The sequence below is a fragment of the Podarcis bocagei genome, assembly GCF_964188305.1.
Source record: "Podarcis bocagei genome assembly, chromosome: 2".
Lineage (NCBI taxonomy): Eukaryota > Metazoa > Chordata > Lepidosauria > Squamata > Lacertidae > Podarcis > Podarcis bocagei.
This window is the reverse complement of record NC_138126.1, coordinates 114,710,192-114,727,803: the sequence shown is the minus strand read 5'-3', so window position 1 is coordinate 114,727,803 and position 17,612 is coordinate 114,710,192. Positions and strand designations below refer to the sequence as shown.

The window sequence follows — 17,612 nt, the reverse complement described above, 5'->3', positions numbered from 1 at the left end:
GACATCCGAAGGCAGTCTTGTATAGTGAAGCTTAATTTTTTATTACGTTTTTATATGTGTTGGAAGCCACCCAGAGCGGCTGGGGCAACCCAGTCAGATGGGCGGAGTAGCTGGGGCAATTTAGACACGATACAAAACAAGTCAAACAAACTTTTACAATTAGATTAAATAAAAGTGACAATGTGTTATTTATTTGCTATGAAGTATTTATTATACTTCGATACTATAAGATTTACTTAGATTTGCTGTAATAAGGGTATATCTTTAAATGACAGAGGTTTGCATTAGGCTTGTTGATGAAACTTAGTTCCTAAACCTATTTAACTTAATAGCCAGTTACCCCTAGCCTCTCTTTCCCAGTCAATCTCACCAACAGATACAGAGGACTTCAGCTGGTTTCCTTTGAGCCAGACTTGCAGGCAGTTCTCACTCTGGTCAGCCCCCAGGAGATCCTTGCTGAATTCTCACTGGTGCAAGTTTCAGATGTGTGTGTAGTTTTACGGTCCTAGAAAGTGGGAGGGACCCCTAAAGCTAGATATTTGTATCAACAATGGTTAGGTGCTTCTGTGCTGTACTGATGCAGTATCCATCTTTAGATTTAAGTTCTGTAGCAAGGGGGGGAAATTAATCGTAAGTGAAAACTCTCACTTTGCTCATTTATATGCAAAGCACACAGAAACATGTCACCATGTAGCAGCAAGTAAAACGGACGGGTTTCACATGGGAATCAGGACCCTCGAGCTCAGGAAATGTGGGTGGTGTTGAATTTCTGCCTTGAATTGAAAGGGATAATGTTATTTATAAAACCGCCTTCGCCACCCACGGCCATGCTCTCTGCAGCATAATAGCAAACAATGTACAGGCGGCACAAACAAAACGCAGTACACAAGTAACCCATCGGGGAGAACGAGAAAGAAGAGGCCATTTTTGCTCAGCTGCTGTACGGAACACAGTGGCAGCCCTTTCTCCACCCCTCCTCTCTCCTTGGTTCTTGAGATCTTACGTTTTTATATATTGTGTATATTATTATGTCACGGGTTGCCGTCTCAGGGCAACCTTGCTGGCACATGGGAGAATGGGATAAGGCTCTGCTGGTGCCCATAGCCTTTGGAGACTTTGCATATGGAAAGCAAGGCTTGGCAGCATTCAAGGTTGGGGATCCCAGTGCTGTCAGCTAATGGAGGGGTGTGCAGGCCACAGTTTCCAGCGTCTTCTTTATCAGCCCCCAAGGCCACACACCAGTAACAGTATGAGGCTACCTGAGGATGTTCATGCACGATCGGCACTCTAGAAATTGCAACAATGATCAGCTTGCCCTGCTCGCATCTCAGTATTACCCCAGGGATTTCTGGTGTGGTACCACGGATTCCTACATCTTCATTCATTTTAGGTCTGTGAGCAATATAAGCATGACGGCAACAGAACACCTGGATCTCCAGATGCAGGGAAGAGTTCTTTCCTTGTTTTGCCAGGTTAGGATTGTGTCTGGCACAGCTTTTGGCATTGCACAGAAGGGCTGCATGAATCCACTGATATGTGGAGCTTCTGGGACCAGCTTATGGAAGAATTCTTGTCTCATCCCCAGCAACTTCCATTATTATTATTATTATTATTATTATTATTCCTATTTATTATTACTATTTATACCCCAACCATCTGGCTGGGTTTCCCCAGCCACTCTGAGCAGCTCCCAACAGAATATTAAAATAAAACATCAAACATTAAAAACTTCCCTAAAGAGGGTTGCCTTCAGATGTCTTCTAAAGGTTGTGTAGTTCTTTATCTCCCTGACATCTGGTGGGAGGGCGTTCCACAGGGTGGGCGCCACTACTGAGAAGGCCCTCTGCCTGGTTCCCTGTAACCTCACTTCTCGCAGGAAGGGAACTGCCAGAAGGCCTTTGGCTTTCTCACACTCTGACTGGTTTGAATGTGAACATGTTGCTCTTGCTGCTTCGGCACCAGCAGCTTTGGAGAAAGATGATGCTATTTTGCATTGCCGAATTCAACAATACTCGCTGACATAATGTTCACATAGTTGATGGGAGGAATCATAGGGCCGATTCATACATTCACCTGGCCAAGAAGCATAGCTATATAGTGTAAAATCATGGGAAACCAAAGAAGTACAAAGCATTAAAACTGCCATTGTCAGTCGACCATTAAAATTCTTGGGAAATAAATTTTTTTAAAGGTTTTGACCTGTCACGTAAATTATGAAAGCATTGCTGTCTGAAGAGGGTGCTCAATGCTCAGGACATCGCCACTGAAAAGACCTTCTCCCTGATCACCACCATATGCATAACCTCGGAAGGCGGGGGCACCTGGAAGATGACACCTAGCACAGGTCATACCTTCCAGGCAAATTCACATGGGACAACACAGCCTTTTAAGATGGTCTTCTGTCAGTCCCCAGCCTAGTCAGCATGTTAACCATCCCAGAGTATCAAGGTCTTTTATCTACACTGAGGTCCACCTCCGAAGGCCTTCTGGAGGTTCTCTCACGGTGAGAAGTGAAGTTACAGGGAACCAGGCAGAGGACCTTCTCGGCAGTGGCGCCCTCCCTGTGGAACGCCCTCCCATCAGAAATAAGGAAAGGAAATAAACAACTATCTGACTTTTAGAAGACATCAGAATGAAGCCCTGAATAGGGAAGTTTTTAATGTTTGGTGTTTTATTATGTTTTTATATGTGTTGGAAGCCACCCAGAGTAGCTAGGACAACCCAGCCAGTATGCTGTTGTTGTTTGTTGTTGTTGTTAATCTTCATTAACTTAAACTAGTTTCTACAGCCTTTAGAAATATAGGCAGAACTGCACAAAATACTAAATTGGTCCTGTTTGTTTGTTTGTTTGTTTGTTTGTTTGTTTGTTTTGGTGGGAGCTTCAGCTGATGGCATGAAACTTCTTTACACTGGCCTTTGAAAAATTTGTTAACACGTGCATGGGTTGCATTGTCAAGCAAGGAAGTTGTATGTGATTTCCCCCTGTTAGTTTTCGGTATGCAGACTTTGGAAAAAGGGCATCTACTAAATAAGTAAAGCTTGCTGGTTTAAACATTAATGTTCTGGTAAGGGGGCCACTAGGGGACGCATGGGAAGATGGCTGACAATAACATCTCTCCGACCCACACAAGGTAATTGGGAGGCTATGATGCGGGTAATTAGCCTCCTTAACCCCCGCAGGATTGTGGGGAGGACGGCCCTTGCCTGCTGTGCCCTATACCACCCCCGAATTTGTGGGGGTGGGGGCACTAGGCACAAAGCCCTCCTGTGGGATTTCGGCACTCCTGAACGCCGTCCCTGATTCACGCCACTAGATGCAGAACTTCAAAGGAAACAATTTGGATGAAAGGAATGCACATATTTCAAGAAAGAAGGGGGAGTAAAGACTGCTAACAGAAGAGATCTCTGACAAAACAAGATAAGAATAAAACATGAGAAGATACGCCAAGACAAGGTACGGCAAATGACTGATGGGGGAGGGGGAAAAAACTCTCCCTTCTTTCCCATTGTGATTAAACAAGAATCCCCTCCCCTCACGAGTCAGAAATGTCGTTTTAAGGACTTAAGCTGTGGATTTAAGGCTGTGTGGAGATAAACTTTCGAACCAAAGCACATTTTAAGAAGAGCGTGGAATGTGTAAGAGCTTAGGAATGACGCAGTTAAAAATGCCGTCGCCATATTGGGAAGTTCTGTCGGAGGTCTTGAGTCTGGGAGGAGAAAGAGAGAAATAGAGCTGTTTATATATTGTGGGTTAAACTCCTCAGTGGGACTTAAGAGCGATAGTTTTACGAGACTATGATGGAAAGATTGATGTTATCTATGAAGGAGATGATATATGGAAACCATCTCGATTTGAGGATTGGAAGAACGGAAAATTCACACAGGACTATTATTACTTTTGGTGTTTATCGGCTTAAGGAGACTATCAGAAGGGATCATAAAGAAAAAAGAGAAAATATATGAACAAGATGTGATGTGGAAACAGCAAGATAAGATGGGATAGAACTATGAACTTTGTTTGGGCTGATTTGGACTGATTGGGACATTAACGCAGCAGCAAGAAGATGATCAGAATCCCCCTTCGGATCTTGAAATATGGGTCCCCCCAACAAAATTTAAAATTCGGCTTTGTAATTTGTAATTTATGTGATATGATTTAATTTGATGTGATTGGCCAGTTAATAAAAATTATTTAAAAAATAAAAATAAAAATAAACATTAATGTTCTGGTAATCTCCTGCCCTTTAAATTGTGCTCAGACCAAATAGGAATCTCTCAAAATAACTCTTAGCGGTTATCTCCCAGCTTTTCTGAGCAAGAATTAGTGGTGGGGAAGAAATTCAGTTCCATTTGTCTCCAAAGGCTAACCTATCTGATTCACACTTTGCAAAACTGTATTTGAACCAAAACAGTCATCCATTGCAATTTGCACTTTCCTACATTTTCTAATGCAGTGCTCCAGTCTGCTACAAAACTGCATATACTAGGGTAAAGTATACATTGAAATGAATATATTAGCTTCGATAGTATGCAAAAGAGCACTTGTAGGGGGAATTCCTTTGTAAGAATGTGCCTATTGGGAGAAATTCTTACTAGAATGCTGATGAATTTTCATGAGGATTTATTACAAACTAGTGTGGAAATGTGGAGAACGGATAGAAGATTGGGAAAATGTGAAGCTGAAATTACCAGATTCGCCCAATTCCTGGGAAGAATTCCCTGAGCATGTCCTGGCAGCCTTTCTTCTAGAAGATAATCTACATTTTAAAGTCTACATTTGTAAGTGGACAGCCTTCACTAGCAGGCATAATGGAAGCGTATGTACCAGAAAAGGCTTCAGAGGTCTAAAACTTATGCATAAATGTCTAGTGCAGAACTGGGAAGCCTGCAGCTCTCCTGATGTTATTGGACTCCAACTAATAATAATAATAATAATAATAATAATAAATAAATAAATAAATAAATAAATAATTTATTATTTATACCCCGCCCATCTGGCTGAGTTTCCCCAGTCACTCTGGGCAGCTCCCAATTGAGTATTAAAAACAATACAGCATTAAATATTAAAAACTTCCCTAAACAGGACTGCCTTCAGATGTCTTTTAAAAGAAGGATAGTTGTTTATTTCCTTGACATCTGGGAGGGCATTCCACAGGGCGGGTGCCACTATCGAGAAGGCCCTCTGTCTGGTTCCCTGTAACCTCACTTCTCCCAGTGAGGGAAGCGCCAGAAGGCCCTCGACACTAGATCTCAGTGTCCGGGCTGAACGATGGGGGTGGAGAATTCTCCAAAGACCATCAGTGCTAGGAAGAGTACTTAGCTTCAGGGGCAAGAAGAATGTCTCTGTGTATTTACTCCTTCATTGGTTACTGGGGCATGAAATGTTGTTGTTTAGTCTTGTCAAGATATTCATTCATTTATTCATTCATTTATTGAATTTATATACCGCCCTATACCCGGAGATATTTTTGTCTGTGGTTCAGCCTTGTAACTGCTGCAAAATATAGCCAGTGTATGCCTCATTCCAAATTTAGATGACACTATTGGATTTGTTAACAATAAATGCATATATATATATATATATATATATGAACTTGTATTTTAAAATCATATGCGTCAGTGAGCAATAGAAAACGACAATGGCAGAGGTGGGCGGATGGTATAATAAGTTACAAAGGAAAGTTACTCCACTAAGCAAAAGAAGCAGATGAATTCCAAAGTGAAATGTGCCAATCAAAATTTTGATGTGTTCCTCATTTTTGTTTTTTAAAAAGAGAGAGAGAGGGAGAGAGAGAGAGAGCGCCAGCCTGAGAATGTAGGGAGAAATTCAGTGTCGTACAAATGAGATCTACAGTGGAACCTCAGTTTTTTAGCATCTCGGAACCTGAACTTTTCAGAACCCAAGCGCTGAAAACCCGGAAGTAATTGCTTCCGTTTTTTAATGCGCCTCGGATGTCAAATGGATTCCGCTGAGTCCCCCCCCCCCCGGTTTTCGTCATTGCAATTGCAAACCACCCTTTGCGCCTCAGTTTCGAATGTTTCGGAAGCTGAACAGTCTTCCGGAATGGATTACATTTGAAAACTAATCTGCATATGCATTTCTGCTTGCCTGATAGAACGAACTGCCCACTCCCCCATAGAGCTGTTTTGGTGGGGTCTCCTGACACCCACCCACTCAACGTGTCTGAGGGGCACACTTCATTCTTTATTTGCAAAATTGCTTGATCACTTCATAAAAAAAACCTCTCACGCGCACACACACAAATTTCTCCTTCTATAAGATGTCCCCATGTATAAGACGCCCCCTATTTTTGGGAACTCAGATTTAAGAAAATGGGGGGAGATGGCCCTGTGTATAAGGCACCCCCTAATTTTTGACATTTTTTTATAGAAAAAACCTAGTCTTATACATGGTACATGGAGATATATATACGCACACACACACAGTGGTACCTCGGGTTAAGTACTTAATTCGTTCCGGAGGTCCGTTCTAAACCTGAAACTGTTGTTAACCTGAAGCACCACTTTAGCTAATGGGGCCTCCTGCTGTTGCCGCACTGCCAGAGCACGATTTCTGTTCTCATCCCGAAGCAAAGTTCTTAACCTGAAGCACTATTTCTGAGTTAGCGGAGTTTGTAACCTGAAGCGTATGTAACCTGAAGCGTATGTAACCCGGGGTACCACTGTATATGTATAAAATGCATATTTGAATCCCAGAAATTGACAAGAAGTATGGCTTCCCCCCAGGAAGGCTTGCCTAAATAAAAAAGTTTTCAATAGGTGCTAACATACCGGTTTGGTTGGCCCTTGTCTAATTTGAAAAGGAAGGGAAATCCAGAGAACAGATGCTGCATCATTAATGTTTCATGATACAGTGGTACCTCGGATTACATATGCTTCAGGTTACATACGCTTCAGGTTACAAACTCCGCTAACCCAGAAAGCTCAGAGTTGTCCCTAGTGGCAGATAGCTAAAATGAGAGGTACTGAGATGCAGCATCCTCTGTCTTGTGAACTGCTGTTTGTGTGTGGGCTGGTTCTGACTACTCGCATAACCCAGAGAGGACACTGTGAATGTGCTCCAAGAGGCTCAACAAATCCCACATCTGAGCTCTGGCATTAAAAATAAGTTTGGTGGTTCTAAGCCCCTGTGTGCCAGCTTGCCAGGAACGGATAAGACAAGGAAAGTTCTTACGAATAGCTTTTTATTCAATATTCACAGAGAGGCTTGGAAGTGCAACCTCTTGGAATAATGACATTGCCTCGAGTGAGTCTCCACCCCTTCCCTCTCTCCCTTCATGCGTCATCACTAAGGGTGCTGAGAAGTGCCTTCTGCCTCTGAGCTCTCTGCTCTCCTACTTTCAGTTCTCTCTGGGTTCTGGGAGTGGGGGTCTGGAATGCTTTCTAAAGACACTATGTCCATCAGCTGTTGTTGTCCTGGTGGTTCCTCTTCTTCCTCCTCCTCTCCCATTATTTCCCAGCTTTTCTCCTCATCTGCCTCTGAGCTGTGATCTCCCTCAAACCCCTGTTGTCATTCTGAACTGTCCTCTTCTTCTCTGGAAGGGTCAGGCTGGGGAGGTGGTCTCCACCATTCCTCTTCTGCCTGGTCCCTGACACTGTGAATTCTGATTCAAGTTGAACTATGGATGTTCTCTCTCTCTCTCTCTCTCTCTCTCTCTCTCTCTCTCTGTGTGTGTGTGTGTGTGTGTGATTTTTCTTCCATCCAAGAAAATAGAAGGTAGAACAGACTTTCCCATCCCGGTTCCCTCCAGATGTTTTACACTACAACTCCCAAGATCACCCAGTGAGCTTCATGTCTAAGTGAGGATTTGAACCTTGATCTATCAGGTCCTAAGGGACGCGGGTGGCGCTGTGGATTAAACTACAGAGCCTAGGGCTTGCCAATCAGAAGGTCGGCAGTTTGAATCCCCACGACGGGGTGAGCTTCCGTTGCTCGGTCCCTGCTCCTGCCAACCTACTCAAGCGGGCAAAGAGCTGGGAATAAGGAAAAAAATGCTCTTTAATTTAAATTACGTTCTCTTCATGTAAATGTGTACTCAGGAGTGCTTTTTTACATACTTAGCTTTAAGTACATGCTACAAACATCGTTGGTTTCAGCTTGTTGAATGCAACAGTTGAGTACAATCAGTTGTTTGTGAGTGCCGTCCGTAGAGCAAGAAAAATCGATTTATTGCTCGGTTTGGGGTGTTCTCATTTCTTTCAATTTTAAACTCCTGCCTAGATTAAAAAATTGTCACAGCTGGGTTTTTCCTCCACTTTTGATTTGAATAACTGTCCAGATCTATGATGGATGCTCTGGTTTTAAATTGTGAAAGGCTGCTGTTTGACTGGGACACGCTGCCTTTCTATTCAGTATTTTATTTTATCTTGTTTATGGTGCCGGTGATTTTCTTGGAAGACAAACGCCTCCCTGTTAATATTCAGGACAGTAAGTTAAAGGGACAATATTTATACACATTTTTAAAGCACATTTATGCTCCTCTCAGTCACAGTTCCTCATTAGCAATACTTCTGTACATTGCAAGGCTAAGGGCAAATGAGTCTGAGAACTTTCAAGGGGGAAACTGTTAATTAATGTGCATTCATGTTCTTTCTCCTTGAGCTGATATGGCTTTGAGATGCATGTTAGCCACATAACATGGTTGAGCATAAGGCTTTTCCTGTCCCTCAATGCTGTCTTGAAACGTAAGGCCTGTGGAGATGTGGGTGTTTGGGGCGACAACATCAAACACTCAGACCTGGTGTCCTTGATGCCTCCATTTGTGACGCGCCATCTCCTCCAAACCAGCAGCAACAACAAAGAAGTCAATCCGCTGCTTAAAATGGAATTTGCAATGCAGACAAAAGAGAATGGAATGTCCCTTTAGCAGAGCCTTATTAAGATGAGAATACATATTTGTTTAGGCGGAGAGAGAGAGAGCTAGAAGCATCTTTTAAAAAATGGAGAGGCACGCAAACTTGCAGGCACACATTTTGTTTCTCAAACTTGGATCTTGAATCTTTTCCCCATATCTTGTAATGGTGAGTTGCTCTTAGTGTGAAGTACCTGGGGTTTTGTATGACTTGCAACTAAGGGTAGAGGAGAAATTTGGTTCAGCTTGTTTTTATAGGCAAACCTGCCCAACTCACCCTTTTGAAAACCATATGCAAATCAAAACACAGCCATCCTTTGAAATTGACGCTTCTCCGAATTTTGCAGTGCATCTATCCAACCAAATAATGTGTGCAAAAATTCATTTACTAGGGTAAAGTGTAGATTGAAATGCATGTGTTAGTGGAAATTACACAAAAGGTTGTTACATTAGGGGGAAATTGCTTTGTTAAACATGTTAGACCAGATGGCATCCAAATATATGAGGTTAGGAAAAATTCACACCAGCGAGTGGCTGAATTTTCATGAGGTGTTTGAAAAAATATATAGATTGCAAACTGATGTGGGATTGTGTAGAAATGAACTTAAGAGTGGAAAAAATATCCGTTCAAAACCCAGTCTCCTTGCTGTAAAACCAGTGTGGACTATATAGTCTGTCCAGCATAAACCGCTCTATAAGAACACAAAAAGTTTTTTGCCTTTTCCCACATTTCCCTATCAGTGTAGAGCAGCTGTCTGTGGATACACTAATAACCATCCCCCCAAAAACAGGGTTGGGTGAGATACCTGTTTTCTGAAGTCAACAAGGTCACTTGCAGTTCTTGCTCAGGAAGACTCCAAGAGTCTCTAGCTACATCAGAAAAGGGCTCTGTTCCTTGTGCCAACAAGATCTTCTCCCTCTAGAGTTTCTCCAGCCAAATTTGAGGACCAGTGCAGACGTATTTGGTTTTCAAACAGCTTAGTTCTTGAGCATTTTGGCTCCCAAACGCTGCAAATCTGGAAGTCGCTGTTCCGGTTTACGAACTATTTTTGGAAGCTGAACATCTGACGGGGCTTCCGCGGCTTCCGATTGGCTGCAGGAGCTTCCTGCAGCCAATCAGAAGCCGCGCTTTGGTTTCCGAACATTATGGAAGTCAAATAGACTTCCGGAACGGATTCCATTCGATTTCCAAGGTATGACTGTAGATTCAAAAGTCCTTCCTTGGATTTATTCAAGCAGCAGTTGTGTGAATCTTTCTTTGAGGAAACAAAAAGCAACGCTAATGAGTGTCTGGAAAAACAAATCAATGCCTTAGGTAAGGCTGTTATTTGGTGAGAATTGCACAAAAGGAACAGGTCAGAATGTCTTCTGTGAGATAGATAATGGCTGCCCACTTTTGCGAAAAGTGTGGAACAGGATTCTTGATATCCCAGCACCCATGGTGATTTTCAAACCGGGTTACTGAAACCTTGTAGAACCTTTCTTTAATTGCTACCAAAAACAGTTGCCTGAAGTTAAAATCACCACGGGATTTCTTGGTGCAAACAAAGAACTTTAACCTCAAGGGTTTCCCAAACTTAGGTTTCCGACTGTTTTGTGGGGGACTACAATTCGCATTATTCCGAGTGGCACTGTGGTCTAAACCACTGAGCCTCTTGGGCTTGCCGATCATAAGGTCAGCGGTTCGAATCCCCATGACGGGGTGAGCTCCCGTTGCTTGGTTCCTACTCCTGCCAACCTAGCATACCAGTGCAAGTAGATAAATAGGTACCGCTCCGGCGGGAAGGTAAAAACCATTTTTGTGTGCTGCTCTGGTTTCTTCAGAAGCAGCTCACTCATGCTGGCCACATAATCTGGAAAAACTGTCTGCCGACAAATTGAAAGCCAGATGTCGCAGTAATCCAAAACTGAGCACGTGAGTGTCCTACATAACGTCTGGTGTGGTGATCTGCTGCTAGTGATCTGTGTTTTCTTTCAGCATTCTTCAGTGATGTGCAATAGAGTGCAGCATATGATCTGATACCATCGCGCTATGTGTTCCTTTACCTCAGGCATCTCCAACCTTCAGCCCTCCAGATGTTTTGGACTACAATTCCCATTATCCCTGACCACTGGTCCTGTTAGCTCCCTTTGGGATCAGAAGAGCAATTAATCTAAATAAATACCATTCACAAAGGAATTGGCAGTTACTGTTTTAATTAAGCACCCCCCTTTTCCTTTTGTGAAATATTTGTAACTGTAGCTGCAATCCTGTGCCCACTCACCTGGGAGTAAGCTGGGGAGGAACTCACTTTAGAGTAGACATCTATAGGGTTGTGCAATTTATCTCATACTACCCCCTGTCTCATAAATGCAAGCTCTAAGAAATCCATATTGCTCCATAATGGACAGACGTTTGCGTGACATGTGGTCTATATGCTGTTGCAGTGGGGGGGGGGTGTTAAAGAGTCTCTTACCAGGCCCAGAAAACGCACTTTCTCAGTGCCAAGCTCTGACCCACTTTATTAAAGGGAGGAATGCAGCCGAGAAAGTCAACGGGCAGCCAAGAGCAATGGAATCAATAGTGACAAGCCAAGGAGGAACAAAAGGGACGGCTTTCCAGCAGACTGTATCTCCTCCTAGAAATGATCCGCAACAAGCAGGCGTAGAGGCAAGTGGGGAAATGGAAGGAAAGCGTACGCCTCCAAGTCACAGGTCTTCCATGTGGGTGTCAAAGAGGTGTCGTATCCCAGAATAACACAGCTGGGGTGGGAGAATGGAACACCAGCTCTGCTTCCTGGAGTGGAAAGTTGGCATCTGGCGCATGCACACACTTCAGTGGAAGACAAGAACTAGTAGGGGAAGGACGGAGGTAAGGAGCCCTGGAGTTTCGTATTTCTAGGGCTCTTCTCCCTTCGCAGATTGTGGATATTAGCACCGCTCGGCAGGAAATGAAGCTGAAGACCTGCTGGCTTTCACATTTCCATGGAGGGAGAGCAAGAAGAGAGATCAGCCCAACCCTTCCTTTGTACCAGCCGCGCAGAGCTGTTGTCAGTTCCCATCGAGTCGAGCTCTTAAGCATGAAAGGAGGCCAGGATTCTTCCTATGTCGGTTGCTTGCATTCCTCCATTTCCTGCTGTACAAGAAGGCGGGGGGGGGGCGTTAGTTGTGCTGAAATGAGGACCTTCCATGTCACTGTAGCAGGAACGGGAACTGGAGAATCTGTGCATACATTCTTGCTGTATTCACCGAGACCTGATGGATGCACTTACCGTATTTTTCGCCCTATAGGACGCACTTTTTTCCCTTCCAAAAATGAAGGGGAAATGTGTATGCGTCCTATGGGGCGAATGCAGGCTGAAGCCTAGAGAGCGAGAGGGGTCGGTGCGCACCGACCCCTCTCGCTCTCCAGGCTTCAGGAAGCTATCCGCAAGTTCCCGCCGGGCACCGCAGGCTTGCGGATAGCTGCCCTAAGCCCGGGGTGTGCTGCGGGCTAAAGCGCCGCGCTCCCCGGGCTTCGGATAGCAGCAAGCTCTGGGAGCGATGGCGAGGTTGAATGCAACCTCGCTGTCACTCCGAACCTGTTCTGGGGGCTGGTGTTGAGGGAAGCTCGGGCTTCCCCCACCCCCAGCCCCGCAAGATCTGGGAGCGATGGCGAGGTTGAATGCAACCTCACCGTCGCTCCTGGACCCCTTCTGGGGGCTGGGGTGGGGGGGAAGTGGGGGGAAGCTCGGGCTTCCCCCGTCCCCAGCCCGGCAAGCTCGGGGGGGAAATAATTTTTTTCCTTTATTTCCCCCCCCCCACACACACACAAAAAAAGTGCGCCCCATGGCCGGTACGCCCTATAGCGCGAAAAATACGGTACTTCTGGGGAAATGTCAAATCTTGCTCCTGAGTCTGTGGTCCTCAAGCTTTCTACCTTCAGGAAGCACTTCCCGTAACTAAGCATCTGCCTGAGCCATCTGCCATGTTCCGTGAAGTTGATTCTAGGGCATGTTACAGGGACGCACTCCCATTACTCGGCCTCCTTAGTCCTCTGCTTGAAGAGAGAATCCATCTTAAAATTTCCTTCTTCCCCCAGTTTAGCTGCCGCGTTCTGGATTAGTTGCAGTTTCCAAGTCTCCTCCAAAGGTAGCCCCACATAGAGCGCATTGCAGTCATCCAAGCGGGAGATAACCAGAGCATGTACCAAGCTGGAAAGACCATGCACAGGCAGGCTGGGCTTCAGCCAGTGTACCAGGTGAAGCTGGCAGACAGCTGCCCTGGACACAGAATTGACCTGAACCTCCATGGACAGCTGCAAGCCCCAAATGACCCCCAGGTTGTGCACCTGGTCCTTCAGGACCATAGTTACTCCATTCAGGAAAAGGGAGTCCCCCACACTTTCCCATCCCCCAGAAACAGTACTTCTGTCTTGTCGAGATTCAACCTCAATCTGTTCACTGCCATCCACTACCAACCACCTCCAGATACTCACATGGGACATTCACTGCTTTCACTGAAGGGTCCATTGGAGTGGAAAGCTGCCCAAAGCGTTCTTAACACAAGGCGCACATTCCCTACATAGGCCTCCCGCGGCCCCAGAAGTGGATTACATTCATATCCCAGGGCAAAGTTCACAACCCGGAGCACCTACCTCCGGATTTGCAGTTCGTAACCCAAAGCATTCATAACTCAAAGCGTCCGTAACCCGAGGTACCACTGTAGTAGGAAATGGTGCTGAATTTGGTCATCAAGTTGCCAATTCAGAGTGGAACAGTGCGGAAAAAGCAGGAAGAGTCTGGGTAGGCTGACGTGTGCTTCTGTATCGTTCCATCTGTCATCACTTATTTACTTGGCAGGTCCAAGCTAAATGTCTGAATCGCCTCTGTCGAAGAGCACTGCGTTTGCAGGGAAATGAAAACACCATATTCAGCGCTTGGCATGCCACATAACTCAGGCACGCAAGTCACTGCTTCATGTTGCGGTCCTAAGCGAGGGGTGTGCATTTATGAACAGGGTGAAGGAAGGGCAGGCAGGAGTACCAAGGCAGCATTGTGTAAGCAGAGTAGGATGCTTACGTTTGACACAGCCTTGAAAGGAGTGCAAAACAGGCACAGGATGTATGGATTGCTATTGAAATAGTATGGAATGATGTCATGTGGGGTGCGTTTTCCAAGTCAGTATAGTATTATGGCAGCAGTTCTCAACCTGTGGGTCCCCAGATGTTGTTGGACTACAGCTCCCATCACCCCTAGCTAGCAAGGCCAGAGCTTAGGGATGATGGGAGTTGTAGTCCAACAACATCTGGGGACCCACAGGTTGAGAACCGCTGTTTAATGGGCTTTTCATCTTTATTTCCTGCTGGAGAAATACAACTCTAAACATCAGAGGAGCAGTAGGCCAAGCAGAGTGGTATAACTTGTGGAACTTCTCATAAAATCATAGAATTGTAGAGTTGGAAGGGACCCAGTGGTCATCTATTCCATCCCCTGCAATGTATTGCTGCAGCCTAACACAGCGAAGTCCATTCAGCCACTGTGTGCTGCTGGCAAAGGAGAAGGAATCTTGCCATGTCCGCAGCACTTCACAAGCGTTCTGAACTCTCCCCAGCTTGAAGAAGAAGAAGAGTTTGGACTTGATATCCTGCCTTTCACTCCCCTTAAGGAGTCTCAAGGCAGCTAACAATCTCCTTTCCCTTCCTCACCCACAACAAACACTCTAGAATAAGAATAAGAATAAGAATATCTTTATTGTCATTGCCCCCTTCGGGGACAATGAGTGTGAGGTGAGTGGGGCTGAGAGACTTCAAAGAAGTGTGACTGGCCCAAAGTCACCCAGCAGCTGCATGTGGAGGAGCAGGGAAGCGAACCCGGTTCACCAGATTATAAGTCCACCGCTCTTAACCACTACACCACACTGGCTCCCACACAAAGTGCAGTGCTAAGTCTCGTAGAGGTGGCGTGGAAACGAGAAAGCAGTGCTAGAAACTCAAAATATATAAGCTAAGCACCAAATGGCCCCTTCTTAACAGTTGCCAAAATGGAATTTCCTAGCTGCCATATTTGGGGCAGACGGCTCGAAAGTCACGTTTTTGGTTCCTGAAATTCATTCTGATTGTGCAGATAAAATATCACGGATAGAATTCTACAGGATGTGTTGCTTGTGTGCGAAAACAGTCAGGATCCGAGCATCCCCAGGCATGCGCCTCCAAATGGTGGAGACATCAGGTGTCACCCTGGCGCCAAGGCATCTTCGCTTGCTTGCAAGCAGCCGATAGCCAGGTGCAAAACACTCCTGTCAAATTTCGAACGCTGTGAGAAGGTGGCCCTGGACACTGAAGTGGACTGGTTGCCACACTTTTTTATTTTAAAGAGAGAGAGCCTGATGGATCTGTGGCTTGTCTTGCTTCTACTTGGCTATTTTCTTTCTGACGGGGAGGTAGAGAGCTCTGTTGGGTCTGTTGTTGTGTCACGACAACGGGCACGCCACTTGCACAAACAAGTGAAAATACATTAGCTTGGTCACTCCCGCGTTTCATCCTAAGCAACTATTTGCTTTCTCACTTAGCTACCTTTCCCTGAAAACGCTTGCATTGCTTGGTTATTTATAGCCTGCGTCAATTGCCCAGTTGAAACCAAGCTGCTTTCTCCAGACAGAAATTCTATCAAGGCTGGAATATTATCATGGAGGAATTTCTTTTCAAATTGGCACTTGGGGCACAAAGCTACAAATTAAGCTGTGCACTTGTAACTCCGTGGCTTTGTGCGATTTGGAAACAGTCTGTGGCGCACAAAAAGCCTGCAGAAGCTTTCAGGGCCCCTTTCCGAGAGTCGGCTGAAAGCAAAGCGGAGGGGGAAAGAGGGTTGTTTTCCATCAACAGGCTTTGTATAAGTTGCCAGCATTCCAGTCTGTAAATGCAGCCCTTTGTCGAATGAATAGCAAGCTCGTAAGGAGTCAAGGTCTGGGTTTGTGTACACCAGCTGAAATATGTACGCTCATGAACTGCGCGATGAAACGTTTCCCTCAATTCACGAGGAAATTCGCGCTCGGTGCAGGAGAAAATTAGATGCTGTCTGTAGAGCAAGCCTGCAATTTGCGTTTCCAACTCTTTCTCCTTGAGAGCAGGATTGGCACTCGAAGCTGGCGTCAGATACCTGCTAGGGCCCACACCCCAGGAAGGGGGCCAAAACAAGCCCCCCCCCCCAGGCCTGCTCCTCCTCCTCCTTGCTCCCCGTTTCCCTGCCATCTTCTTTTTTATATAAATTTATTTATTTGGTTTTTCAGATTAAAGTTTTACAATCACATATCCAGCACACAACATAAAAACAAGATTCCAAAGAATCTCTTGGACTTCCCTCCTTCCCTTTGTAGGTCGTATTTTTAATCATTTCCCCCGCATCTTTTCTGATAATCCAAATCTTTTACATCTCCACTGTGTCCAAAATTCACCATTAAACGACAAGTGTTATTCCAATCCTACTAATGGTTTTAGCTTTTTACAATGGTTTTTAAGATAGAATCATAGAATCATAGAGTTGGAATAGACCACAAGGGCCATCGAGTCCAACCCCCTGCCAAGCAGGAAACACCATCAGAGCACTCCTGACATATGGTTGTCAAGCCTCTGCTTAAAGACCTCCAAAGAAGGAGACTCCATCACACTCCTTGGCAGCAAATTCCACTGTCAAACAGCTCTTACTGTCAGGAAGTTCTTCCTAATGTTTAGGTGGAATCTTCTTTCTTGTAGTTTGGATCCATTGCTCCTTGTCTGCTTCTCTGGAGCAGCAGAAAGCAACCTTTCTCCCTCCTCTATGTGACATCCTTTTATATATTTGAACATGGCTATCATATCACCCCTTAACCTCCTCTTCTCCAGGCTAAACATGCCCAGCTCCCTTAGCCGTTCCTCATAAGGCATCGTTTCCAGGCCTTTGACCATTTTGGTTGTCCTCCTCTGGACACGTTCCATTTTGTCAGTGTCCTTCTTGAACTGTGGTGCCCAGATAAAGTATACATTTTCCCCATTCCTTATTAAAATTTTGGTCTTCCTGATCTCTGATTCTTCCGGTAGGTTTGGAATAACACTTGTAGTTTATTGGTGAATTTTGGACACAGTGGAGAGGTAAAAGATTTTGGATTATCACAAAAGATGCAGGAAGAAATGATTAACAATAGGACCTCCAATTGGAGAACAGTCTTTACCAAATGTGTCATGGGCTTTGAAGACACTCAAACTCAGGGCGCTAAGAGGAAGGCACGCTTGACCAACCCTCACCGTGATCAACTCCCACCCGGAAACCAATGTCTCCACTGTGGAAGCACGTGTGGATCCAGAATTGGCCTCCACAGTCACTTACAGACTCATATTTAAAACCGCGTTTATGGAAGACAATCTTACTTGGCTATGAGTGATTGCCAAAGGAGGAAAGTCTGAGCAATTCCTTGGAATCTTGTATTTATGTCGTAAGTTGGATACATGACTGTAAATTTTTAATTTGAAAAACCAAATAAATTTAAAAAGGAGTCCAACAACATCTGGAAGGCCCACAGGTTCCCCAGCCCTGCTCCTAAACTTACCTTTTTCTGAGACCTTTGGAAAAGGTAATCTTTGATTCTTCAAGAGAAGTCCACGATAATATTGTCATGGCTGGAGAGGCAGCTACCAAAGAAGCAAGTGTCTGATTTGTAATTATTGGGGGGGGGGTGACAGTTTGCCACTCATTTTAGATGACACCGTTATATATGGTGACACCTGGCTGTTTAATAATCAGACAGTTC

At 44.9% G+C, this 17,612-nt stretch overlaps 1 protein-coding gene and 1 long non-coding RNA gene across 4 annotated transcripts in view; one reads left to right on the top strand and one right to left on the bottom strand.

Annotated features, from left to right (window-relative positions):
* STXBP4 (syntaxin binding protein 4) overlaps nt 1–17,612 on the top strand; it is a 153,395-nt gene that overhangs the window by 96,575 nt on the left and 39,208 nt on the right. The window lies entirely within an intron of this gene.
* The window catches only part of LOC308580262, a 54,811-nt gene that overhangs the window by 2,570 nt on the left and 34,629 nt on the right, over nt 1–17,612 (bottom strand). The gene's annotated exons all lie outside the window — the stretch shown is intronic.